The sequence below is a fragment of the Telopea speciosissima genome, chromosome 1 (assembly GCF_018873765.1).
Source record: "Telopea speciosissima isolate NSW1024214 ecotype Mountain lineage chromosome 1, Tspe_v1, whole genome shotgun sequence".
In the NCBI taxonomy this organism is placed as follows: Eukaryota; Viridiplantae; Streptophyta; class Magnoliopsida; order Proteales; family Proteaceae; genus Telopea; species Telopea speciosissima.
In genome coordinates, this window is record NC_057916.1 from 59774790 (window position 1) to 59800963 (window position 26174).

The 26174-nt window shown below is 37.1% G+C and overlaps 1 long non-coding RNA gene across 1 annotated transcript; it reads left to right on the forward strand.

Annotated features, from left to right (window-relative positions):
* Positions 1–13761: 13761 nt before the first annotated feature.
* Positions 13762–26017, forward strand: LOC122647004. Its single transcript, XR_006330774.1, has 3 exons — positions 13762–13772; positions 16991–16996; positions 25834–26017. It is a non-coding gene; the product is annotated as an uncharacterized LOC122647004 (long non-coding RNA).
* Positions 26018–26174: the final 157 nt, after the last annotated feature.

The window sequence follows — 26174 nt, forward strand, 5'->3', positions numbered from 1 at the left end:
CCAAAAGAGTCCACGTTACCAGCCTCTTAAAACTTTGGAAGTTGTGAACAGCTAGGTGAATTGAGACTTGAGAACCAAAGTCATTTAAACATCCTTTAGCCAAATCCCAAAACAGTTAATCGAACATTCGTATCCCCTATCGGATATCCGTATCTACTATAGAACATCCTTCAACCAAACCCCAAATGAATTTTTGTTCTCAATGATCTCTCTCTCTCTCTAATTCCTTAGCAAATACCGATATCGATTCCTAGCAGATCCCGTATCAGTGGGTTGGTATGAACAAGGGTGAAATTGTAAAAAAAATCTAATTTTTGAACAAAAAAAAGGGTAAACCTAACTGATAGATCGATTCAGATCGGTATCGACTGAGACCAATACCGATTCCTGGTTGATCTTGTATCGGTGGGTTAGTATAGATAAGGGTAAAAATATATTAAAAAAATAAGTAATTTTTTTGAAGAACATAGCACCGCGTTTGGTTGCGTAAATTTGTGGGAGCATGTATTGATTTTAAATAGGAATTTCTAAATAGACATTCTGTAGATTCGTATTTTCGAAAAATAAACTGTTTGGCTACCTTGATTCTGTGACTTGAATCTTTCTGAAAAACTGTTTGGGTACCCTGATTCTATGACGTGATTCTTCCTAAAAAACTGTTTGGTTACCCTAAGTCTGTCAGGTGGATTCATCCTGAAGCTATCTGAAAAACTGTTTGGTTACCCTGATTTTATCAGTTGCTAAATCTTAAATTTAAAAGTACAAGGCATTTTAAACAATAATTAAAAATAATGTCAGTACTCAATTAATGTACCCTTGAATAATTAATCATATTCAATTACTACTCAATCTAATATAACCTAAATTTATGAATATGCCATTATTAACCAAAAATATTAATTTGACACAATTTGTTAGAAATTTAATTTACAAAAAAATCAATCCATACAGTGGTTGATGTTCAAAATAAGTTGAATGGAGCATGATATTAGACACATCGACATAATTAAAATACATATAATAATAACAAAATGATATATATATGGTCAAAAATCCATAATAATTGTTTCGGTGTACAGAATACAATATAAGTTAAGCAGCCACAAATTTTGGTCCTACAACATCTCTTTCCCTCCTCCCACACTAATATTGACTTGTTAAAATTAAGTGTTTTTACTGCAGCAAGCACCTCTTCCAACGTCTTTGTATGCTGCACACATAACCTTGTTTGATGTTCAGAATCTCTAATTTTTGCTGTGAGGTATCCCTCCAAATAGCCTGTGGATGGACGTTGTGTTGGTATGATGGTTGGTAGATCTTCGACATTATTCCCTTGTTGCTGGTTTGAAGAGGAAGATTCGCCCTCATCTATAAATTTGAAGAATCCACAACCATCATTTTTCCCCTGTAAACAAGTTAAAAACAATTGGTGAAATAAATTCGTAAAATAGTCGATATAAATGAATTATTTAAGGAAAGAAAAATATGTGTTGCCATACTAGGATGGAACGTGGGCAAGACCAAAAATCTCATCCGACAGAAGGTCCTCTAGTGCACCTTCGAACCTTGCATTGCCCTTTGCCGCACTCACACATCCTTAAGTGGTCAACCCACATAAAAAAGGAATTGTGTCTAGGGCAGTTGTAGAAATGTCTTACCGGATTAGACTTGGTATTTGATTTTAATACATTACATGGCTCACCACAACTCTCACATGTAGCCACAATATCCATCTGAGATTGAATAAAACATTAAAATAAATAAACAATTGAAACAATAAAAAAAAATTAAAAAGAACTCTTTTAGGACCTGTCTCTCTCTCGCTAACAAATTTTGTTTAGAGCTCTTGCTCTTGCTTGTTGTATTGCCTTGTCTTTTACTTATTTAGGTTTTAATAAAGTCTTTATTCACCAAGGCCACATCCATCAGTAGTATGTCACACCAAACGATGTCCCTATACTCAACAAATTCTAATGGAACTAAACATCATTGACTAACTAGAATGATGGTCTGATCTACCCAACCAACTTTGTATGGATGTGGATGAGGCTCCAGCTTAAGGCCCAATCGTGAAATGGTGGTCTGAGAGACCACATTCATACAAATGCCGCTATCTATGATGACCTTACAATTCTTATATCCACACTTAGTGTAAGTATGGAAGACATTGGTTCATTAGTCATCCTCGGACTTCGATTTTATGAACATACACCGTACAATATTCAATTGGGGTGTCACTTCTCCAGGTTATTGTGCTTCTTCATCACTAGCCCCTTCTTCAGTCACGTGTACCCACTCATCCTCAACATGTTCTGACTCTTCCTCACTTTCTTCAGCTCTGGTTTAAAGTTTACAGGTTGGGCATTGATAGGCATAATGCCCAATGCCATTGCAGTGGTGCATTCACATCACAATGCACCAAGAATTCATCAAACTTCTCATATACTCAGCAACAGATATGCTGCCTTGCCCGAAGAGTGATCATCTAGTCCAATATATTATATAAATGGGATTCAGATGCCAAGTACACTAAGTGTGGATATAAGAATTGAATGTAACGCTCCACACTCATCCAATACAGCTTGGCTTGCAATAAGTTTCATATTATTTTATACCACTCAAAAAAGATGGCCCATGTCTTCAAGGCAATCCAAGAAGTCTTTTGGATCTAGTCTTCATATTATATAAATAAATCCGTAAGCTAGTTCATTCATCAATCCATTTTGTTTTCTCCTTCCACATACTAACTAAAGGGAGACAAAAGAGTTTAACAAAACAACAACCACTTTTCATCAAAACACAATCCAAAGTTCAACCTACAAGAAACCCATAGTTCATATATTTAACATCCAAAATACCATAAAACCATCCTAAATACTTAAACACATGTTCAGATCTCAAGGTTATAGAAATAAAATGACCAATTGGTTCTTCTTACTCTGCCATATAACATTCCATTAGATCTGCCATGTCTTCCTCCTTTGCTTCCAATAACATTGGGGCTAAGGACCTGTTTTCCAAAAAATATTTTTTCGCACGACATCTCTTGGTGAAATCTATACCTGGAATTGCACAATACATAATTAATACTTATAGATGTAGTGAGACAATAATACAAGATTAATATTTATTAGAGATTTCTGTTAGAGTTCTCTATACCTGGAATTGAATCAATGCAAGCAACTAGTCGTTTGCCAATATCATCATCGGTATCTTGCTTAACCATTTCATTGATCGCGTTAGCTATTGCCTTTAATGGACTTGCGATCTTCTCAACACCCCCTTTCTTGGCACCCACTGGTTGGTTGATAAGAGCAATATGCAGGTAAAGAAAAGATAAGAATGGATGCAATTAACATCATCTAGCAACAAGAACAAAGACAAGGCCACCCGGGTAATATTCACTAGTAAGTATCATTCCTTCCTAGCATGGATGGATTTTGAGGAATTAATAAATACAGTTTCAACTTTCAGCTATTGGTCTCTAGGTATAGGCTCTTCTGTGGTGTAGCTAAATGGGAATTACCGTAAAAAAACTATTTTACTTTTCTAGTTCCTAGAAAGAAAGGTAAATTCCACATGTAATTTTTTTTTTATTGAATCGTTTTATGGTGAAAAACAAATGTAATCCAGGGTAAAAATTTACATCATTAAATGGATCTTATTTTACTAGCATGAAACAAGTAGCAACAAAGTAAATTTTACAGAAAATTTTCATCTAAATTATGGAGAAGAGAATTTTCCCCTTATCTTTTGTTTCTAGAGATCGTTTCAGTGAAGAATGCAAAAGATAAAGAGCTGGTTTTTACTTTTTATGACAATGATGTAAAAAGAATAGATGGACCTCTAGAAGCTCTTAGGACTCGGTTCAGGTTCAGGATTCCATCTAGATGGCTTGCAAGCGTATGGAAACATTCTCATCTGTGAAACTGAACCGGCCTCAAGCTCATAAACCAACCACTCCCCCACCCCCACCCCCAAAAAAAAGGTAAAAAGAAAAGAATAGATGGACCCTTTTCAGATATGGTTGGAAGTAAATAGGACTTCAAATAGAATTGAATAGCAAAATGGGAATCCATATATAGCAAATCCCATTTAGTTGGTACAAGGTTTAATTGTATTGAGATAATCTTGCTATTTACTCTTCACAGCTAACTATTTCATCTTTTCAAAAGAATGAGGTAGGGCCTGAAGATAGTTTATCAAACACTGTTCAACTTGTTATCAAACTAAAACCCCTGTTTTTTTCTATTTCTTTCCCAATTTTGCCCAGTTTTTTTTTTCCTGAAGACGAAAAAAAAAAAAAGGATTGTAGGACAAGAGATCGAAGAAAGAACTAGTAATGCAGCTGGATTGGGGTGAAGAACATGGCTTATTACTCCATTGCAGGAGATTATGCATATACACATGGAGATAACGTGCATGAAGTTTGATGTAGGACATGCTCTCGCTACTTTGATCACATTCTCTTAAGGAAAGCAAGTAGAGATGAACTAATGGGTAAAGTTATTTTGTGCACATCATCTGTTCCTTCAACACCATGAAATTAATGACAGACTTTCTTACTTGTCCATATTTTTTCAATTTAATTTATGTAGACAGCAGTACACATATAAATAGATTGAAAAGGTTGAAGAACAATCTGCATTCCCATGTCAGAGCAGACTCACAAAGAGAAGAAATTTACATGGTGTGAAGGCTGAAAGCTTCACAACACGCAAGGAATGCCAAGTTGTAAGAGAAACAAACAAGAACGAGGAGAAAGAAAAAGCAAAAAAGATATAATTTGCTTGACAGGGGGGTTTTAATCCCTTGGTCACTAAACGTAAGAATGCCCTATTTCAGAATAATAATACTAAAAAGAAGAAGAAAGGAAGGGATACAGAGAAGCAGGAATCAGAGAGGGGGTTCTAAACCCTAGGTCACTAAGGCTCTATGCATGGATTATTTCAGAATAACAAGAAAGAGATGAAGGAGATGCAGACCTCAAATGTCGAAGATGAGTTGAAGGAGGCACAGATGCCTAGCAAATTGTAACGTTAGGCTTGGAAGACGATGGAGATGCAGATCGCTTTCCCCTTCGTTAACAAAGGTAGCAGGCGGTAGAAGATGATGGAGATTGGAGCCTTGCTTCTCTTCTTGGGGAGCAAACGCTACTTGCTGGAAGAAGATCCTGCAAAATGAACATATTTGAAAAACTATTTTAGGAGAGATAGAGAGAGATAGAGAGACGGACAGAGAGAGCAGAGAGAGACAGTCATAGAAAGATAGAGAGATTGAGAGCGAGACAGAGGAAGGAAATACCTGCAAACGATCTTCGAACAGAGCTCTTCCAGGTTTCAGATGTTCCCCGTTTTTTTTGGGTAAAGTACACTTACCCTCCATAATCCACCCAATATTCCTCGTACCCCCTAAGCGGCTCAATATTCCACGTACCACCCTTGCTTTACACCCCAAATGCCAGATAGGTCCAATCCGTTAAATACCACCGTTAGATGCCAAAATTTTGACCATTTTACCCTTTGCTCCATTTTCTTAAATCTGAAAAGACTTAATTACCCTTACTTATTTGTTGCCCTAAACTAATTGAAAATGACTATTTTACCTTTTATTTTATTTTTATAAATGAAAAGACCTAATTGTCCTCATTTATGTATTACCCTAACCTAATTTGAAAAGACTATTTTACCCCTAAATACTTGTTCCTAAAAACCCCAAAATGCCCTCATCTTCCCCAAATCATCATCTTCTTTTACATACCCACCACCACCACCACTGCCACCCAACTCGACAATCGACAATCGACAATCGATAATCGCCGCTGCCGCCGTGAACTGAAGGGAACCCTTTTTTGAATAAAATCTGGAACCATGCAAGCCTGCTTCTCCTCGTTCCGACACTGGCAACAACCGATCACTGAGACGAAGAACACCTGTGCTGAGAAGATGAATGGAGACCCACGTTCGATTGCAGAAATTTCAAGTAACAGTGACTGAGGATTATTACAGGCATATTAATACTTAAAATACAAAAGGGGTGAAGAATATGAGAGAAGGGAGAAGATGGGACTATGGAGTTCTGGTTATGGAATTGGGGTAATCAAAGAGAAAATAAAAAAGGTTTCCGGTGTTGGATTTGGGTTTGGTTGAGTGGAAAGAGAAAAGAGATGGGTGGGGTTTGATATGGAATAAAAACTAGAAAATAGGAATTGAAGATAAAGAAGTGGGTTCGGTGGAGATTAGAAGAGGGATTTCATCTCTCGGAGATGGGTTTTTAGATGGAGACGGGAGAATAGGGTATTGGAGATTGGGGTTTAAAGATGCGAAAACGAAAAACAAATGGATTTGGTAGGTCTCAGAAATGCGATGGAGATGGTAAGAAAAGAAATCAAAATAAAAGAAGGAGAAGTGGAGAAGAAGAAGACGATGTCGGACGAGAGTCTTCTACCCCGGCTCAGGGAAGCTTCGAGCTTTCTCGTCTCAGTGCTCCTTTTTTCTTTTACTCCCTCACTCTGCTGCTCTCTGTTTCTCTCATTTGTCTTAGAACCCAAAGCCAATGGTGGGTGGCAGTGGTGGCGGTGGCAGTGGCGGTGGTTGTGGGTATGTAAAAGAAGATGATGATTTGGGGAAGATGAGGGCATTTTAGGGTTTTTAGGAACAAGTATTTAGGGGTAAAATAGTCTTTTTCAAATCAGGTTAGGATAATACATAAATGAGGGCAATTAGGTCTTTTCATTTATAAAAATAAAACAAAGGGTAAAATGATCATTTTCAATTAGTTTAGAGCAACAAATAAGTGAGGGTAATTAAGTCTTTTCAGATTTAAGAAAATGGAGCAAAGGAGAAAATGATCAAAATTTTGGCATCTAACGGTGGTATTTAATGGATTGGACCTATCTGGCATTTGGGATGTAAAGCAGGGGTGGTACGTGGAATATTGAAGGGTGGTACGTGGAATATTGAACCGCTTAGGGGGGTACGAGAAATATTGGGTGCATTATAGGGGGGTACGTGTACTTTACCCATTATTTTTTAATTCTCAAGATTCATGCCCTTTTATACCCCATCTCAAAATTTTTGTTTCAATATAGATTTCACCTCATGAGGTGAAATCTCAAGATTTCATTTTTTACCCTAAAATGATGGATCTTTAGATTTTGTAAATCTTTGGAAGGTAATTCACATTTTCAACCAAACGGTTTTTTTAAATCAGATTCATGTATTTAGAAAATTACATCCCAAAGAATTAGGCAATCTAACCGATGCAGTTCGATAAATACAATCCCGATCGATATTGGTGGAGATGGAAATCGATACCGGTTCCTGGCTGATCCCGTATCGGTGGATCGATATAGACAATGGTAAATGTAAAAAAAAAATCTAATTTTTTTTTAAAGAAAGCAGGGGTAAACCTAACCGATCACGATCGACACGGATCGGTCTGCATTGTTTAGGTTACCCTATTTTCTTTTAAAAAAATTATTATTTTTTAAATATTTTTACCCTTGTTCGTACTAATCCATCGATATGGGATAGGCCAGGAATCGGTATCAGTCTCAGTAGCTACCGATCCATGCAGGTCGGGATCGATTAGGTTTACCCCTGTATTCTTTTTTTTTTTTTAAATTTACATTTTTACCCTGCTCATCCGTATCCATTTAGGGATACCCATATTCGGTAGTGGAATATCCGGATTCGATCATATCCGATCCGTTTATATCTCTATAGGGTATAGCAACCGTCGTAAGCAGATATTCGAAGATTCGCATCTGTGATCGTTTAGGGATATCCCTATCTATTTAAGGATATTCGGAGAAAAAATATGAATAATCCGAAAATAAAAAACTCAACCGATAATAATAGATAATATAGTGATAATGAAAAATTAATTATTGGCCGCGATCTTTAGGGTTTATGATGACTCAACTAGTTCTAAGGTTCGATGAAATGAGATTTATGAGGCAATCACATCCAATTCGTATCCAATCTAAGGAATGGTGAAATGAGAATTATGAGACTTCGATCCACTAAGAGACATGGATTGAGAGTAAATCGTATTTGTCGGGTGGAGGTAGGTCTTGGTTACACAAATCAGGGATGTAAATCAAAATATTCGAAAATCACTACATTGGTTTCTCATCCATATCCGTTTAGGGATACCCATATTCGATCGTGGAATATCCGGATCTGATCATATCCGATCCATTTATATCTCTATATGGTATAGCAACCGTCGTAAGCAGATATTCGAAGATTCGCATCCGTGATCGTTTAGGGATATCCCTATATATTTATGGATATCCGGGGAAAAAATATGAATAATCCAGGAAAAAAAAAAAAAAAAAACTCAACCGATAATAATAGATAATATAGTGATAATAAAAAATTAATTGTTGGTCGTGATCTTTAGGGTTTTTGATGATTCAACTAGTTCTAAGGTTCGATGAAATGAGATTTATGAGGCGATCACATCCGATTCGTATGGTGAAATGAGAATTATGAGACTTCGATCCACTAAGAGACATGGATTGAGAGTAAATCGTATTTGTCAGGTGGAGGCAAGTCTTGGTTACACAAATCAGGGATGTAAATCAAAATATTCGAAAATCACTACATTGGTTTCTCATCCGTATCCGTTTAGGGATACCCATATCGGTCGTGGAATATCTGGATCCGATCATATCCGATCCGTTTATATCTCTGTAGGGTATAGCAACCGACGTAAGCAGATATTTGAAGATTCGCATCCGTGATCATTTAGGGGTATCCCTATCTATTTAAGGATATCCGGGGAAAAAAATACGAATAATCCGAAGAAAAAAAACTCAACTGATAATAATATATAATAAAGTGATAATAATAAAATAATTATTGGCCACGATATTCTGGGTTTTTGATGATTCAACTAGTTCTAAGGAATGATGAAATGAGATTTATGAGGCGATCACACCCGATTCGTATCCAATCTAAGGCATGGTGAAATGAGAATTATGAGGCTTCGATTCATTAAGAGACATGGATTGAGAGAATCGTAAATGTCGGGAGGAGGCAGGTCTTGGCTACACAAGTCATGGATGTAAATCAAAATATTTGAAAATTACTACGTTGGTTTCTCATTCGTATCCGTTTAGGGATACCCATATTTGAACATGGAACATCCGGATCCGATCATATCCAATCTATTTATATCTCTATAGGGTATAGCAACCGACATAAGAAGATATTCGGCGTGGAATAATCCGGGAAAAAATTCATCATAAATCCCGAGTGGATGCAGGTCTTGGTTACATGTCCTGGATGTAAATAAATTCGAAAATCACTACATTGGTTTCTCATCAACATAAGTAGATATTCGACGTGGAATAATCCGGGAAAAAATTCATCAGATAACAATAGATATCCAACTAATAATTAAAAATTATATAATAAGGAGACATGCCAAAAGGATAAAGTTAGATTGATACACCAAAATGTGCATTTTACATGATCCATTTAAAAGATATCCAATAATACACCTTAATTCTATGTAGGAGGTAGCCAAATTACAACTTCATTGCTATATATACGAGGATACATGTCAAAAAGATAAACCAAAGAGAAATGCCACAGACTGCAATGGACCCAAAAAATACATAAAAGGTATTGGGATGCAAATTCATATTCCTATTCTTCTTTCAATCATTGGTGTCTTGACGTGAAGTTTGTGGTTCATGAACACCACTTGCAAGCCTTACCAATCCCTCACGAGTAACATCCGGTTGATATTCATCAACCCAAATGAAACAATTACGATGATGGTCATTTGCAAGACAGTGGTAAAACCATCGACTAAAGTTCTTCTTTGTCTTAGCCATATAAAGTTGCATTGTTCCTTGCCCACATGCACAATTTGGCCTTCAACTTTCTGTCATTTGGTTTGCAACCTACTCATTAAAACAAAAGATCAGGCATAAATAAGGGTAAAATACAAAGAGTTAGGTAGATTAAAATATACAAGGGAAACCTCAAATAACAGTATGAGAATAGATTTCAACAAATTTTTTTTTTTTGGTAAAAATAGATTCCAACAAATCAAATCATTGAAAGAGGAGCAGATGATTATTCCCATTAAGTTGATAAGTAGTTCATTCATTCAACAAAACACAACCCAAGACAAGCCTTATCCCAACAATTTCTTCCATGGGTATATATAGATTTTCATCTATTTGACAAGAACTCTGTAAACCTCCACAAAAACACATACATGCACATAAGAAGATTACTTAACAAAGTAAAAAACAGTTCGAACAAATTCAGCCCTGGAACAATAACACAAATTCATATAGAATGGGTAAGGTGAGAGAGAGTGAGAATGAGAATTTTCAGCTAAAAGATCAAGCATAAATAAGGGCTTAATCATCAAATAGAGCATGATATGAATCAAGGAGTAAGCCCTTTGGAACAATTATATGTGAGAAGAACACTATGATTTGATGCTCCAAGGGGTAAATAACAGCTCCTAGTGAATCCCAAATTCGAAAAAAATGAATACTATGGCATATAGGTCAAACATCAGCTCCTCAAATTGGAGGTCTGTTCCTTCCAATACAAGTACAAATTTTTATTTTTTAAGTGTTCTATTTCTATATTGTTTCCTTCTGTTGGGTTTTGTCCGGTTTGCTTAGATGCAGCAAGAGTTGCAATCTTAGATGGGCTACTTACCTAATACCATCAATCAAAATGTCCATATAAATCAACAAAGATTGTCCCAGTGCAACCACTCACAGAACATAGTGGGTTTTTATCAAAGGAATTAGGAAGATAAGGCAAGCCCATATCAAATGGTGCATAAAGAAGATGAAAAATTCTCTACAATGACACACTTTGGATGGTGAAAAAAAGAGACATATTTAAATGTTTAAACATGTTTTTTAAGAGGATGTCTTCTTTGTATCTCTAAGGATCATATCTCCTTAATCTTATCTGAAAGAACTGGTCAACTTACCATATGCCACATCTCACTGTCTAGACAATGAAACGTTAGGGGATTGAAGTTTTACATAACCCAAACGAACAGGGGATTAAAACTCCAACAAGAAAGATGAAGAATGAAAAGGAGATCCTTTATGCAAAGATGGTAATATGGAACCATAGAACAAATAATAGGAATGACTGTGAAGCCACAAAATAGGGTTTATGAGCAAATTCCAAGAACAACTGAATAAATTATAGAAAAAGAATAAGAAAACTAATACAATCAGAAGATCTCTAACAAGAATAAATCAACCAATCTCTAACAAGAATGTCAAAAGAGATAATGAAATGCAAGGTATGAATAGGAAAAATAAGAAAAAAAAAAAAAACCTCACTGAGTTCACGAATCTCACCACAGGGCAAGAGAGGTTCGCAGCAGGGTCTCATCGACAGAACGAGAGAGATTCGCAGAAAATGGTTCTGGTTCGCGGAATAGATCAGCAAGGTGAGAGAGGTTGGAGCAGGGTCTCGCTTGCAGAACGAGAGAGGTTCACAACAGGGTCTCTCTGATGGGTACTCCGGCAGAGGAGTGGCTCATCGCACTGCAGATCCTTGCACTCACAGTGGCAACATCTCCTGCAAATCTAATGCCATTAGGGTTTTCAGATTGGTGAAGCAAAGGAAGGGTAAGGGATTTGGGGGATCGCGTGTGGAAAAGAAGATGAATGCTTGGTGAATCTGAGGAAAGAAAAGGGACTTGGGGGATCGTGTGTGAAAAAGAAGATAGAATCAGATTTGGGGGATCGTGTTTGAAAGAGATGAAAAGTTCACTGGCTATGTGGGTAAAGAACAGGTAATGTGCTTTAATAAAATGAACGTTCCAGATTAGATGATAGAAATTCAATGGCTCAGATTGATGGAGCACTGCTACCATTACTTTATAATGGCAGCGCTTGAGTGCTACGACCTTTTGGCCAAGGGTAAGAACCAGATAATAGCCAGTTACAAAAACTGATGCTTTGTGTGAGATATTTTGTTGCAAAAAGTGGGGGTACAAGCAAAAGTTTGTCAGTATAAACACATAATGCCACTACAAGCAATATTACAAGGGCAAAAGATCGTTGTCCAGTTGTGTAGCGCTTGCACCAGTGTGGGGCCACGTCCAAGAGCATCTGATTGAATGGGATTTTCTAGTTCACTGAAGGCTAAGTGGTAATTTCACACAATCCTGTGTCTCAGTGCAAAAACCACGCGACCAGTTGCTGTTCTTTTTCCCATATTATAAATATAAAGATAAAATGGCCTACCTTTTCTTTTTTTAATAAACTTAAGAGTTGACTTTTTTATTCATGTGCTAATATGAAATTTAGGCTTAATAAGAAAACAATATATCCCATCTAATTAAAAGTCTTTACCCAAAAAAAAATCTAATTAAAAGTGTGCTCCACAAAGAAATGGTCATGAGCAAGAGAAAGAAAGTTTTTAGCTTGAGCAACAGGGAGTCAATGGCCTGTAGATAATCAACTCAACTCAATTCAGCCTTATCCCAACTAAACCAGATCAGCTACATGGTGTAGACACTAAAATTTTGTGCTGCAGATAAGTCCCTTAGAGGGCTTGTTTTATTGAAAATAAGCTTTGGGTTGTGTTATGTAGGTGTTGGATTTTTTATCACATGGGTTTACTTTGTAATTGGCCAGTTTAATGAGCCTAAAATATGGGTAGAAATTAGGAAAATAGGATTTACTTCATTCGTTTAGTTAGAGTTTTGTTTTGAGTTTATTTCCTTTATTATTACACTTTCCTAGTCAATTTAAGTTACCTTATTAGTCAAGGATTGGGTTAAGCTTTTCCTGTTTAATGTCTAAGTCTTTCTTTGAGTCTTCTATATAAGTTTGTAAGGGAGGTCAGCACTGTATACGAATTTGAATGAATAGAAAAGTTGTTTATGCAATGTTAAAATCTTGAGATAGGATAGGTGAGAGGCCTAGGGTGAGATGCTCATTCCATCCCCCCATCCCCTTCCATCGATTTTTGAATCGATCTCAAAAGTGCTACAAGCTGCTGTGCAACTGATTGTCACATCGATTTCTTGAAGATTACCACATCTAGATCATTGTTTCTTCAATAAGTTACAAATTTGTGGGTTTTTATTTGTTACTACAACCAAGGAAATTGTTCTCTCATTTGAATTCTCATTGTTCTCTTGGTTTCCTCATATGATTTTTTGTTTATTGGAGGGTTTTCTATTTGATCCTGCCTGGGATTAGACCTATTCTGGTTCTAGTCTTACATTATTTTGTCACCATTGAGGACACTCCAAATGATGAGGAAATGAGTCTGACACTGCTCCTAAATATCAAACGATAGAAATGATCGGTTTGCCCTTGGTATAATTCGAACATTGTTATCCAAGAAGCATTGTTCAATGTTCACTTTTTCTATGTGATTTTTTTTTCCCTGAGCGGCCTACTATCAGCTTCCTCGATGATGTTCAGGTATTTCTCATAGCCTGTTTGCAAATGATACTATTATTTTCACTAAGAAGCTTAATAAATCATTGAAACAAATTTTGGGATTTATTGGTAGATATAAAGAGTTTTTTTTTGTCAATTTGTGAATAGACAGAAAAGTTGTTATGTAATGAGCGCCAAGACTTCGGAGGCTAGGGCCCATTTGGTGGGGGTGACTACAGATTTTGTTAAGACTACTCTTCCAATTACTTATTTGGGGGCACCCTTATATACGAAGAAACTCAAGATTTACTTCTTTAATGATTTATTAGCGAAAATCAGAAAGTGGTGGGCCTTTCAATTGGGGGTAGAATTATTCTGCTGAAGCATGTCCTTTTTCTATACCTATTCATATGCTGTCCACATCGGATTTTTCCAAATCGGTTATGGTGAAGTTTTATAGTATATGTGCTGATTTTCTATGGGATCATTCAAAATGGGGCAAGCAGCATCATTGGGTTCGATGGTAGAAGGTTTGTATGCCTCTGAATGAAGGAGGGCTTGGAATTAGACAGATAGAGGATGTTGGTCTCTCGCTTACGTTGAAGGAGTTGTGGCGTATCATCTCTGAACAGTCTCTCTGGTCTTCCTTTTTAAAGGAAAGTTCCTTAAGAATGAGCACATTGTGTTGGCAGGGATGAGGTCTGCTGGTTCGAAATCATGGAGGGCTCTGGAACTCAAGGAGTTGATACTTGCAAGATCTAGATGGTTGATTGATGATGGCGATATCAACTTTTGGTTGGATAACAGGCTTGAGAGAGACCCTCTGATTGACTTTGTGGATGGGGCACTTCAAGTGGGTCTCTCCATTCATGTTAGGGATGTCCTCAATAACGAAGGGGTGTGGGACCAAGCTATGTTAGATCAAATTGATTTTCTAGAGGTGCGAGAAAGTATACTTCAAGGCAATTTCTCCCTTTCAAACAACTTGGATAGATTGGTGTGGAATCCTACCAGTAATGGTGTGTTTTCATCCAAGTCGGCTTGGAATGAAGTTAGACGGCACTCTCCTACAGTGTCTTATGCTCACTGGATTTGGTACCAATCTATGCCTCCCAAAATTGCTTTCTTCACTTGGTAGCTCCTTAATGGTAATATTCCAACAGATAACTCATTAATGTCCATTGGTATTCCGCTAGCTTCTAAATGTGTTTGTTGTGGGAAACCGAGAAGAGATTTGGCTTCCCATTGTTTAGTTACGGGTGGAACGACAGCTAAGGTATGGACTTTCTTTGCTAGGTTGTTTGTTATGGAGTTGGTGCCAACTCAAGGCATAAGAGCAGAATTTTATTTTGGAAAAATAATGCAACTGTCAAGGGGTTATGTCAATATGTTACAGGTTTAATTCCTTCTATTATTGTGTGGGAACTATGGCGGAAAAGGAATAATAGAAGACATGGAGAAAATCGTCGTACGACATCTACAATAATGGAGAAGGCTAAGAACTGGGTATGTGAGTTACCTTACCGTGTAAAATTTAAACAAGTTCCCCCTCTTAAGAGAGCAACTTATTATTGATTTTTTTGAGTTAGTTCCCTCTGCAATCAAACGGAATCCCCCTACCCCTGTTTATTGGTGCCTGCCTTTTAACTCAGTGAAGCTCAACGTGAATGGTGCTTGCAAAGGAAATCCAGGTTTGGGGGTGGTGGTGGAATTATTAGAGCCAGTGATGGGAATGTGATTACGGCCTTCTCTAACTTTTATGGTGATTGCACTAATGCGGTGGCTGAATTAAGAGCGCTTAGGGATGGGTTGAAGTTGTGTGCAGATCTATGTTTATCAGACTCCTCTACAACTGTTAGTTTCATCACATGGAAGACTTGTAATATCTAGTCCTGCTGGTATTTGTTTTAGGAGTTGCTCCATCTCTATGATGCCCTTCGCTCTCTCATCTCTTTCTCTTTTCGAGAAAGTAATATAGCGGCGGATTGGTTAGCAAATCATGCCTGTGAATCTGCTTCTAACTCTTTGTTTTAGACTGGAGAGGATCTTCTAATGGCTCTTCAGTGTATTATTAGGGAAGACCGATTGGGTCTATCGGTCCATAGAAAATAGATGTTATGGTTGTTGGTTCTTTCTATCATTGGGTCCTTGGATTGGGCTAGTACTTGGTGGAGTGTTTGAGAGATTTAATCCTTTCATGTTGGGTTAAGGCGAGTATGCCCCCCTCTTGTATTCTTTATTTTTTCACTTCTCATGAATAAAATTTAGGGGCTTCCCTGGGGTCCCAGATAATATTCGGGTCTAAAAAAAAAGTGTTCACTTTTCCCGAACTACAGCGAAGATGACACAATATGGCCATTATTTCATTAAAAAAATATTTTGTGGGTCTCCCGCTTTGGGCACAGTTTTGACTGTGCTTGGACAAATTTGTGGTTGATCTTTACATCATTGGATAGAACTCAGAAAGACCTTTTCGAAATGGTGCATGATGTTAACATGTGCCAACGCAAAAACCAAAGTTTTTTCCCTATAAATAGCATCCCATTTAATTTGAAAAACATAGTTTAGAGAACCTGGAAAATTCCAAAGAAAAATTTAAAACAAAAAGGAGACTCTGGAAAAATTAAAAAAAAGCTAGAAAAGACCAGAAATAGGAAATACCCAATACCCCTGGGGACCGGAATTCTGCTTAGAGCATAACAGAAGTGTGGGAACTTTATAGAATCAGCCTGCACTCTCTTTTGAGCCCAAAAAGTATTTTTATATTTCCCACCCCTTTTCATTTATTTAATAAATATTTATTTTTAATTAATTAATTTTTAAATTAGTTAATTGCATCGTGTACAGACTTTTTAATCTTTTTCAAAAATAACCTTTTTCACATTGTTTTAATGGAAAATTTTCAATGAATAGTATTAAAAAATATTTCTTTTCGACGAGGGTGCTCCCTTTTGTGCCCCAACCCCCGAGGTGGTGTGGCACATCATACTAAGCACTCTGAGCCCCGTAGATTCCATCGGCCAATCTAGGCCCTCAAAATGGAATCTTCTTCTATGGAAGTCCGATTGACACCCAATCAATTGCATGGGATTCCATTTGCCATGAATAGATATTCAATTCAAAGACCATAAATCATCCACTTGGAACTACGTTCGACCTAATCCCTATCAAAGGTACGTAGGCAGCTTGGCAAAGTTATGTCCAAGTTTGGTCCACCTTTCCACATATTCATCTATTTTTATTAGAACAACGTTCGACCTGATACCTAACAAGGATACTTAGGCAGCTTGGCAAAGTAACGTCCAAGTTCGGTCCACCTTTCCACATATTCATCTGTTTTTATTGGAACTACTTTCAACCTGATCCCCACTGGGGGTATGTAGGCAGCTTGATATTCAAGTTTGGTCCACCTTTTCATACACACACACACACACACACACAATGTTTAACATTAATTATGTTATGATCATAATTAAGGGTACGTAGGCAGCTTGACAAAGTTATGCTCATGTTCGGTCCCCCCCTCTTTATATAGTTTTTCCTTTTTCACATAGTTTACTAGTTTCCAACATAGATACCTAGATCAAGGTTAGATTTAATGTTTTACTATACATGCTAGTATACAATTCAGGAATGGTCCAAATAGAAGGAGATTAGTTGATGTAAATCACAAGTCCATATGTACTCGCAGGAACAAGCCCCAAACCAGCCCAACTGGTTGTGGATTCGACTGCTGTGAGAGGCAGCCAGTTCTAATTATGTTGCAAATTTTTGTTGGTTCGATGGAGCATCACTCAAGGCAGCCCGAACTATTTCCACAAAAAAAAGCTATGTTCGAGCTACTGTTCACGTGAACAGTGTTATGATCCATATGCCTTGAATGGAGAAGGAAGTCCAAGCAAATAATTGAGATTCTATGGGCCCCACTAAAGATAGCAAGACAAAACAGATTTTATAGTTGCCTAATAGTTTCTAATTTATTTAGTTTCTATTTTTTCATTCCTTTTTGTTTTAGAAGGCTGAAATATAAAGCCTTAGTAATTTCTAATTCTAGTTAGTTTCTATTTTCAATGAGTTGCCATAGTCACTAGTTACTAGGTTTAATAGTTTCTATTTCCTACTTTTGATTTTCAGTCAGTTTCTATTTTCGAAACTTTCTATTTTCTACCTTCTATTTTGTAACCTTGCCTAAGCTATTAATAGGCCCCCTATTGTAAAGAAGGATCAAATTTGCAGAAAATAATTTTTAGGCTTTGTTGCCATCGGTTATGGGAGAAATTCCACATTTCAACAGTTAGCATAGTTGTGGATGAGAGACTAACGCTAAGAGAACCATCCCCCTACCCCCCCCTCTTCTCTTCTATTTCCCTTTCTTCTTCTTCTTATCCTTTTATGTTCTTCTTCATATATAACAGAAAACTAGAAATTAAAAAAAAAAAAAAAAAAAAAAAAAAAAAAAGGTTTACAGTTTTTAATTATTTCTTTTCATTTTATCGATCCTGGCTGCAATCGATCTCCCGTTGGTTTCCCTGGTTCGAGGTCGACTTCTGCATTACTGGCCTTCGGTCGGACAGGGTTGAGTGCGTAAACCTTCCTAGCATTTAACCTTGAACCTACCTAGAGATTTGGACAACCTCTTTGCTTTATCCTTTAGAGTCATTCTCTCCACTGAAAGGGGGAAACCTTACGGGTCCTAAACCCTTATCTAGGTGGTGACTCCCGAAAGACAACTTTCACATGCTCTCCTCCGATAGCAATCAGAGCTAAGTGGTGGGTGTACTCTGAAGGTGTGAAATCCATCCTTTGTACATACACATGGATCCTTACCCTCCAGAATCTAGTCAGCTCTATTCCAAGCCATACTTGTTACAAGGTCTCAGCTATGCATATCTTTGCTCACCACTTCCCCCAAAGTCATTTTAGGTCAACCCTTGGTCCTTTTAGCTCCTTCAATTTATATCAAATCACTCCTCCGTACCGGAGTGTCTAAAGGCCTTTGTTGCACATGTCCATGTCACCTCAAACGATTTTTTTTTACAACTTATCATATGTCAGAGCTACTCCTAAGTTGGTTATAATATGATAATTCCTTATTTTATCCTTCTGTAGTTTTACCATACATCAATCCAACATCCTCATCTCATCTACACTTAGTTTATTTATATGACGTTTCTTTATTGCCCAACATTCAGCTCATACAGCATTGCCAGTCGTATGACTGTCCTATAAAATTTGTCTTGAAGTTTTAAAGGAATACGTTGACCACAAAACACTCCAGATGCACCCCTCCACTTCATCCATCCATTTTAATTCTGCGTAGCATCATCCTCTATTTCCCTTTTTTATTCATGATGGAGCCCAGATAGCTAAAACAATCACTATGCGGTATTTACCTCTCATCAATCTTTACCACCTCATTATCTGTCTTATTGTTACTTAAGTTACACAGCATATACTATGTTTTTGTTCTACTAATCTTAAAACCTTTAGACAACAAAATTGATATCCATAATTCCAACTTGGCGTTTACCCGTACTTTTGTTTCATATACCAAAACAATATCATCAAAAAAAGGCAAACACCAAGGGAGGTTAGAAGTTAGTTTTAGGGAATCTAATGACCAAAATGCCCTTGTGACAAAAACCCACCAAAATTAAAGAGTAAAGTGACCAAATTGCCCTCATCTTCCTCAAATTGTTTAGGGTTTGAAACTGAAAATTGAACCCTAAACCATTTTGGGAAGATGAAACCTAAAATCAATGAATCTATTTGGCTCTAGCTACTATAATCAATCTCATAAAGGGAGATGTTTCTCTTTCTCTGATCGAGGACGAGTTTGGAGTCTTAAGGGGGGTCGTCTTCAACCTTGGACGACCAGCAATGGCTGAAATCCAACATCTTTGAAGAAGAAAACTCCTTCTATATGCTTCAGCTGGTTCTGCTATCTCAAGGGAAAGTGGGTATCGACAAGGTCTCTTGAATACACACGCCAACAACTATAAAGGAGATAATGGACTGCTGAAACCAAGCAAGGGGGTAAAACAGAGATCAAATTTGACCTATGGTTGAATATTCCATCATAGGGGAAGATGTGGGATCAATACTCTAGAATTTGGGGTCGGCCTAGGGGTAGATATCACCACACCGAATTTGGGACAAAAAGGGCTAGGGATGAGAGAGATGGATCAAATCTCTGCTGGTTCAGTAATAGCAGAAAATACAGAAAAGAAAGGAAGAGAAGAAGAAATAACTGAATACCAGGAATAAGAAGGGAGAATAAGGAAAGAGAGAAGGAAAATCTTATCAAAGAGGAGAAGGGGAAAGGGACTTGTTGGCCAGGTGTGCAACTTGCGACACACAAGCACACGACAACAAACAACTTAAAACTTTCTCTAATCCAAATTTGTTTACCGATTACCAAGCATACCCATATTTAAAGTTCTGAAACTAAGGCTCCTAACTAGAATGTAAAACCCAAACTAACTCAAAGAAACATGTTCATCTTCCCCAAATGGTTTAGGGTATGATTTTAAGTTTCAAACCCTAAACGATTTGGGGGAGATGAGGACAATTTGGTCACTTTATTCTTTACTTTTGGTGGGTTTTTGTCATAAAGGCATTTTGGTCATTAGATTCCCGAAAACTAATGTCTAATCTTCTAAACTAACAGATTGGACCAAAGTGCTACACTCTTTTGAAAGTAAGGAGAATTTGCAATTAGAAAAATTATAGAGGTGCATTTGGACAAATGGATCTTTTCAAGGGGGGCATTTGTAAAAAACCAGATATTTTTTTGGTGGAAAAATGGTTTTCCTTCATTCGACCTATAGTCTCTTCTCGTCCTCACGAGCCTGGAGGGGAAAAACCAGCAAGCTCTCACTCCATTCTCATCGTCTTCTACAGCTTGAACATCGTTCTCACCGCTGCTGTCCCAACCGGAGCTAACCGCTATTCTACGTCCACCGTCCAGGTACTCTGTAATCTCTGCAACACTGGCCCCATAAAAAAACCTCTCTATCTCTCTGTGTCTCTCTCGTTCATGGTCATTGATTCAGAAACCCCTAGAATAATGGTGGTATGAAAATCAATTGCAAGAAATAGTTTATTTGTTAAGGTTTTGATTCTAGGGTTTATATTTTAGAAATTCTTTGGTTTGAGTAGCTGGAATGACGAAGCTGGAGTGGCCGTAACGATAGGTTACTGCTATTGAGAAGAGGGAAAACATCAACAACTCTTTAATAAAAAATTAAATTGATGACCTGCTGCGATTGCTGGTGTTCTTATTGATTAATCAAACTGATTTTAGAGTTTCTTTGGTTTGGGTTGCAGGAATGATCGAACCCTAAAATAGGCTCCGTTGAATAATCGGTGTCTCTCTGTATCTCTCTTTTCTCTTCTTTTGTGAATGTTGGTTCTGCAACCCAAAGATGTGGTTTTAAGGTTTGTAATTTTTGTGGGTTTAGCAATTTTTGTTTCTTTTGCCAACTTCCATGGATGCTCTGTTTAATGGCTGTAGAGCCAACTTCCCTTGAATAATCGGTCTCTCTCTATCTCTCTCTTTCTCTTCTTTTGTGATTAATCCCCTTTCTGATTTTTTATTTTCTGGGCACATCTGAGATCATCCAGCTTCATTAAACGTGCTGTTTTCATCTGCTGAAGTTCCCCTTGAAGCCCCCAGTTGCTGTTGTCCTGGGTTATATTTTCAAAACCTGTTTTGGCTGATGGTCTGGCTTGAATTGTGAAGGCATCCTGCCTTAGGTGAGGTCTATCACTTTCTTAAAGTTAATTGTGATAATCTGGCTTGAATTGTGTTGTTACAAGCGGCATTTGAGCAATTGATATTTGAGGGCTGTGTGCTCCATATTGGAGGTTGTAGCAGTATCGTGCTTTTAAAGAGGAATTGTCTTTCCGCAAATTGCACTGTAGGTAGAGGCTCCATATTGGAGGTTGTAGCAGTATCTTTCCTTAAAGAATACATATACCCTTCCCAACAACTTTCATTCACAAATTCTATATTCAAACTTTACTAGATTTTATCAAACACCATTACTGTTCCAATTGTATTCCAGAACAGGTTTACCAAACGCTACAAAAGCTGTTTCTCAGCACAGAAACGGAAAAAACTGTTTCTGCTGTTTCTGTGAAACAGCAGAAAGGTTATCAAGCTCCAACTAAAGTTCAAGAGAACCGAAGTTGGTTGTAGACTAAATTTTTGTCACCACTCTCGGCGATGATGACAACGGGACCAGATGGAAGAAATCACATTCTGAACCCCAGAAAACCCAGAAAACCCACTGAATTGTGTTTCTACTGTTTCTAGAAATAGAAATAAAAATTTATGGGTCAAAAACAGAAAACAAGAAACAAGTTTGAGGTGCTTTTGTGTTGCTTGAAACAAAATCAAAGAAGTGTGCCAGATAAATCTCTCTCTATCTCTCAAAGAGAAAAACACCCAGCTGTCCCTCCACCATCCAGGTACTCCTTCTCTACAACACTCGCCCCATAAAACCTCTTTCTCTCTCGTTCATGGTCCCTGGTTCAGTAAACCCTAGAATAATCGGTCTCTGGCTGAATGAAAATCGAAGCAGGAAATAGTGTATTTCATAGGTTTTTATTTTAGGGTTTGAGCTTTGGTTATATTGGAACTCTTCTAGATTGTTAAGAGATCTGAAGTTGTTGGCATTTAGCAAGTTAGAAATACCGATTTGTATTTAAAAAATAAATAATAGTGAGAGATTTATCTTTGTTCCTTGAAGGTGGTTTTTCTATCTTTCGGTGATCATGAACTGGATTTTCATTTGTTGTTTTACTCTGTTAAGCTTCTTCTCTACCCTTACCTCTTCCACCGAGAGGTGCTCCGGGATTCGGGGGCTGGGGGAGGATGGTTGGCTTATACATGTTGCAAAGCAGTTGCCACTGTCTGATTATGGTTATCTTGGTTATTCTTTGAACGGCTAGTAGATTGATAGGCTTGGATTATGCTTATATGTTTAGTTTTGACTTGTACTCTAACCCAATAAATTTGTAGTTGTGTCTCATTCTAGGTTATCTACAATAGTGAATAAGAAATTGCAGGGAAAAAAATTTAGAAAGGGATTGATGGAGACTGAGAATTTTGCTCTCCAGCATTGCGTTTGGTTTTATTTAATCATAATTGACATGGGATGAGTGTTGGGTTTTCTGTTATGAAGTTATAAGATCTGATGCATATCTGTTCCAGCTAGCTCCAATCTCTGCTGTAGTTGTACATAGGTAGTTTAGTACAAATCTAATGGTTGGACAGATTTCACTTTAAGAGTTCCCCTATGAGCTTCACTTTTCTGGTCATGGAGACTGGTTATCAGACCAAAGTGGGGAAAGAGAATCCTGCAGAGGACAAGGGTTGTTATAATTATAGATCAACACAGTAGATTTCAAGCAGCTCTGCTATTAGTTTTGAGTTCCACACTTCCACAAAGGAAATGATACAAATCAGGGTTTTAATCCTAGAACAGCCTTGGGGAAAAGGAAACATGGGTGTAAACACACTTCAGGTCTTCGTAGTTTGAAGTTTGTAACACAGGACTTAGCAGTGCTTATATTTATATAGCCTGCCAAATTTAACATAGATGTGGTTACCTATGGTATATATGCTTCACTGAAATTCTTACTTACACACTCATGGGAGAAAGTAAACAAAGGAGCTGGGCAGATTCAAATCAGCCATCATCCTAAAATTATTGACCCTATAATTAGAATAATCATTTTATCCTTCATTGTGAGTCTTCCTCAAAATAAGAGGCAATCATGAAACAAAACATCTTCGGAACCCTGCAAGCAAGGTTACGCTTTGGCCATTCTTGGAGTCTTGGACTACTTCATCAGATGCACCAAGATCTCACACTTTGAGAGCTTAGCCATGAAATATCACTGTCTCAATTTCTCTCATTCTCTCCCTCACAGTACTCTTTCCTGATATAGTTATAAATGAGAGCCCATCAATCTCTCTGATATATTCCTTACTTTGGTTACTGGTTAGAAAACAAATCAGAGAATCCATTAGTATATCAGTCATTACAACAGACAGAGAACAGAAACGACCAAAAAGAAGAATAAGAAAACAAATCCATTCCTTGTAGCTCTTTTTTGGCAGTTATGTTCTTCCATTATTCCAGTTCTTTAATCCTTGCACTCTTACTTATTTACTGCACCAACAAAGCTTGAATCCAAGTTTATTTTTCACTTCAATTTTTTAATCATTTTACTTAGGCATGGTCTGGTTGCAAAGTAAAGGGAAACAAGGAAAAGTGAAAGTAATTAAGAAAGGAAAATGAAAATTCTTATTGATTGCATAATTAACTACAAATTTTAATCAAAGATGGCAATTATAGAACCCCGTCTGGGCATATTTGGACATGTTACTTTGCAATCTCTTTTATTAGACTGTAAAACTTTAATGCCGTCATTAATTTTTATTAGCTAAATTACATTCGTAAAGACAAATGCATTATTAAATTTTAGAAATATTGATTGTAATGGTCTAAATATGATTTTGAGTTCTAATCTGATGAAAGCTTAATGTCATTTACATAAGTAGTAGGGCAATTCTGTAATTATTGGTAACAGTATAAGAATCTGTTTTCAGAAACAGATTTTATCAAACACCATTGGTGTTCCAATTGTGTTCTGTCCAGAACAGGTTTATCAAACGCTACAAAGACTGTTTCTCAGCACAGAACGTAAAAAACTGTTTTTGTTGTTTCTCAGCACAAAAACAGCAGAAAGGTTATCAAACGGTGCCATACCTTACTGTGTACTGTTGATTGTTGTTAGCTGGAATCAGTTTAAATTGTGCCCTGAATTGTCAATCAATCTAAGATACTTCACATATAATTTCCCATTTGGTTTGGTGTATAATCTCCGGTATATATCTTTATAGTAGTGAATATATGCCCATATTTTTGTTTATAGACCGACCGTATTAAACACATACCGTATAATTGTCGTACACGTTTTATTGCGCCGGATTTTTGAGAAGTATTATTGCCGTCTGGTCCATTTAATTGCCGCACGTATCCATACCTGTTTCATTGCCATTCCTGAACTTACTAACTAAGGGCTTAGCTAATAAATATGTGAATTATACACGTATAATTTGCATTCCCATATTTAATATTTTTAGCTGAATAATACGTATTTTTACATACACTTCCAAAGAGTCGGAAAAAAAAGCGTGTATTTAAACATGTATTTTTCACAGATTTTTACGTTTAAAAAAATGATCCCCAAACACTGATACCCTTGCGGCTTCGCCTACCCCTTTCGCGAAACCACCCAAAATTGCAAACCCTTCTTTGCTGCTGAAATTGTTCTTCCCTTTGAGCTCAGCTACAGTCATTTTTCCCTTCGAGGGACAAGCCTCTGTAACCCTTCTTCCCTTCGAGTGACGTAACCCTTCTTCACTTTGAGCGACGTAACCCTTCTTCCCTTCAAGTGACCAAGCCTGTAACCTTTCTTCCCTTAAGCGACCAATAGATAGATAGATAGATAGATAGAGCCTTGATAGAGCCTTGTGCACTGGGTACGGCCTTTTATATATATATATATATAGATGTTTGGTAGCTAGTAACTTGAATACCAGAGTAGGCCTTTGATCGGACTCAGTGTATCTATTTTATTATTTGTAACTACAATTAGGCGATCTATCCTCTATTTTATCATTTGATTTCTGAAATAGGTGATCCAAACAATTAGCTTTGACTAATGATTGAATGTGGTATTGCGGTGTTACGGTGTATCATGAATGTGGTATTGAGGTGGATAATACTATAATAGTAGCCACTAATAATCTTTCATGACAATTTTTTTTTTGTTGCTTTCATTAGTCTGATCAGATGTTCTAGTTCAGATTGATTAGGGATGTCTTACAAATTACAACATACAAGCTCAAAAGAACACCATCATTTCTATATCTTTTGAGGGAAAAAGGGAATTGGAACAACGGGATTGGGAAGGGGGGATTTGGTCTCATCGTGTCTCTAGTTATTAGTCATTAAGTTATAAATCCATATGATATTTGCAAGCTTGAGTTTGGATGTATTCAATGGTTCTCTGGATTCCTACTTGAAAGCTTTATTTGATTATTTTAGCCATATAAATGCAACTTTGGCTATTTATTTGTCTGTGAGAAGTATTGGGGTTGGTTGACTGCTTTTCTTGTTTTTTTTTTGCTGCATTTGTAGCACACTTTTCTATCACTAGGTTCTCACAATGGAGATTAACTGAGTTGTGTATGAGAATTTTTTCCTTTACAAGTCAAATTAACCAGTGTTGGATGTTTGGATATCTAATCAAAGAACAAAAAAATGAGAACAGGGGAAAAAAGTAGGGTAATAGAGATATCTGATCCATTCTATTAGGGAGGGGTTGACTCTGATTGAGAATAGTATTCAGCCATTATATTGTGTTTATTTCAGTTGTGAGGCTTCCTTTTGATAAAATCATAGTCTACATGCTATTATTCTCTTTATTAGGTGATGTCCATGTCTCTTGCATAGTGAATATATGCCTGTACTTCTGCTTATGGTGTAGGTATATTAAACATGTACCGTGTCATTGCCGTACGCATTTTATTGCGTTGAATTTTTTGAATAATATTATTACCGTCTAGTCCGTTTAACTGTAGTATGTATTCGTACCTGTTTTATTACCGTTCCGAACTTTCTAACTATGGTCACTCCTCATCGGTGCACTCCCTATGCTGCTTGCTCAGAGAACCCTCTCCCTC